Source organism: Cimex lectularius, unplaced genomic scaffold, assembly GCF_000648675.2.
Source record: "Cimex lectularius strain Harlan isolate CLEC.00 unplaced genomic scaffold, Clec_2.1 scaffold196, whole genome shotgun sequence".
Taxonomy (NCBI): domain Eukaryota; kingdom Metazoa; phylum Arthropoda; class Insecta; order Hemiptera; family Cimicidae; genus Cimex; species Cimex lectularius.
In genome coordinates, this window is record NW_019392958.1 from 962,298 (window position 1) to 965,307 (window position 3,010).

The following is a 3,010-nucleotide window of genomic DNA, read 5'->3' on the forward strand; positions in this document are numbered from 1 at the left end:
TGGCACGAGCGGGATTCGAACTCACGATTTTCGGCTTGATACGCCGCTGCTCTACCACTTGAGCTATCGTGACCTCGATCCGCTCGGACACCAACTTTCCATCTCAACCCCACCTTTTTGAGTTTTCCCTCCTTTTTGCCATTTTTCAAATGTCGTGTAATCTATTTGATTCTCGGCGACAAATGAAATGGCAACGGAGAGCTTTAGTAAAGATATACTTCATTTTAACTTACTAAATCCACTAGTTTTCGTGGTCCGCTTGATCAATTAAATCTTTCAATTTATGAAAGGTATTGGTTGAGATAAAAAAGTCAGTGTCTCGAGCGGGATTCGAACCCACGACCTTCGGCTAAATACGCTGCTACTCTACCACTTGAGCTATCGTGACTTCGATCCGATTCGATTTAGCCGAAGGTCTTGGGTTCGAATCCCGCTCGTGACACTGACTTTTTTATCTCAACTAAAAACCTTAATTAATTGTCCATACAATATTTACTAGTTGTTACATACCAGGAACCCAATTTAGTTGGCCGGATTGCATTTCTCTTGAACCAATGACGGTATAACAAAAAGTGTTTAATATTGTTTAGTTTAGTTTCAAATTTTTACCTTTTTTGGAGAAAAATTATACATGGCACTACAGTCCCAGTTCAAATTCAGAATTTCAAACACAACCATAAACATCCTGACACCTCATTTTAAAAGTTTGTTTTCAAAGCTGTTTAAAAGCTCCAAGCATTTTAAAATGCGTTAAACAACGATGAAATATTTACAGTATAAAGAAGTGAAATATATTATTTTCAATTACAATCATTTAATACTTAAATTCAGAGGATGACATAACAAAAGTGAAAAATACTCTTAGGACAAAATTATATAAAAAACGTGTTTCATATTGACCTGTTGTTTCGAAATTTATGTCAATGTTTACAGTTCATTATTGGAAATTCAGTTATTGGAATTATATCGCATTATCTAGAAAACGAAAAAACAAGACATTGACTGTAAAACACCAAAAACCAATCCCACAGCATTGGCCACACGCCATTTTGGAATACAACACAACTTTGTTTTCCACAAAATAAAAATAGTACAATAAAATATACTTGTCTATTTCATTGGTCCAGGCATTGTCACACGTTTAAATAAATTTTTATCTTCAGAACAAATTTAAAAACTATTAACACAAAACAATACGCAAATTTTTTTTCGAAAGTCAAAGGCACAACACCAGAAGCCTACAAATCTGATGTAATTTATAAAATTAGGTGTACGAATTTTCTAGCTAAACACATGGGATTTACATAGCACTATCTGGACAAACGGAAAAAACCACATCGTAAAACACCAAATACAAATCGTACAGCATTGGGCACACACAAGTTTGGAAAATAACACAACTTTGGTTTCGACGAAATATAAATATTAAACACTGAAAAAACATACAAACGCAACTTTTTTTTTTACATTAGCAGTGACATACACAGCATTAATTACAGAACACAAAGATGCAATCTCAGCTGTAGCTACGTCAACATCATAAAAGTATATAAACTATAAAACCTTAAATTTAATTCATACACGTTTTAGTCGTTAATTGACCAAGTTACTTCTTTCAATTAATTATTCATTTTATGTAAGGTCTTGGTTGAGATAAAAAAGTCAGTGTCACGAGCAGGATTCGAACCCACGACCTTCTCCTAAATACGCCGCTGCTCTACCACTTGAGATACCGTGACGTCGATCCACTCGACCACCAATTCACCATCTCAACCTACAACATTGCAACAATTCGATCGGTTTTAGGTTGAGATGGAGAGTTGGTGTCCGAGAGGATCGAAGTCACGATAGCTCAAGTGGTAGAGTAGCAGCGCATAAAGCCGAAGGTCGTGGGTTCAAATCCCGCTCGTGACACTGAGTTTTTTATCTCAACTGTACACCTTAATCAAGTTAATGATATTAATTGGACAAGCCGAGCACGAAAAATAGTGAAGTTAATTCCAATAATTTTCTTCTTCTTTAAAATAAAAATTAATTGCCTTTATTGTTTACATTCCGTCATTTTTGCCAAATTCGCACCATGGGAGCAAACCTTAATTCCTAAATGTAAATAAATTTTACAGTAGTATCTTTTCATTAAATTCAGTATTAGAGTCAAAATGAACCGAAGAACATATTTTTCCGTTCAACAGCGAGTTGATATTACGACTGCTTCATTGATCATAAAAATAAAATTTGATATGGCACAGGATTATCAATGCATAACTTAAAAACAAATCATTTCTTTAAACTAGATAGTCCTATGATATTGGACAACGAGAGACAGCATTGAACAGAAAAAGAAAACTTGTATACTAAACTTAAAGAAAAAAGTGCACTTACTTCTCCGGTCGGTAAGTTTGTTATTGATTAAAGTTTTAAAACAATCTGTCATCTATTGCGTGGAATTGTTAAACTCAAAGGCCAACAGTGTTATATCACTTTTCCTTAGTTTTATACTTCGGGAAAAGATTTCTTTTCTTTACGAATGTTTCCCGTTTTGTTTACCGCTACGACTTGGAAATTAATACTAAACTTTTTCCATTTTATATAATATATTGGTTTATTTGATTTTATCACATGAGCGGAGGATTGATTAAAAAGATTTATTTAATAAGTTATAGAAAAACCAATCTATATATCTATATATGTTACTAATTTCAGAATAAATTATGTTCTTTGGACTAATTGACCTCCTTATCCGATAGATCTAGCTTATTTATTGCTTCATTGGGTGTTCCTCAAGGGTGGCATCTGAGACCGGTAATTTTTGACCTTTATCAATAACGTAATTTCTTCCTTCAAATCTTCTAAATGTTTATTCATTGCAGTTGACATAAAAATCAATGGTTATTCAGATATCGTGAGATGCGGTCGGGTGTGATGTAGGTTTCAGAAAAACATTTTCTTTATCGTGCCAACGTTTCGATCTTTTATTGAGATCATCTTCAGGGCCTGGGATTTACAAACA

The 3,010-nt window shown here is 33.9% G+C and overlaps 1 non-coding gene across 1 annotated transcript; it reads left to right on the top strand.

Moving 5' to 3' along the window:
• Positions 1 to 1,841: 1,841 nt before the first annotated feature.
• On the top strand, positions 1,842 to 1,914 carry Trnay-aua. Its single transcript has one exon. It is a non-coding gene; the product is annotated as a tRNA-Tyr (tRNA).
• Positions 1,915 to 3,010: the final 1,096 nt, after the last annotated feature.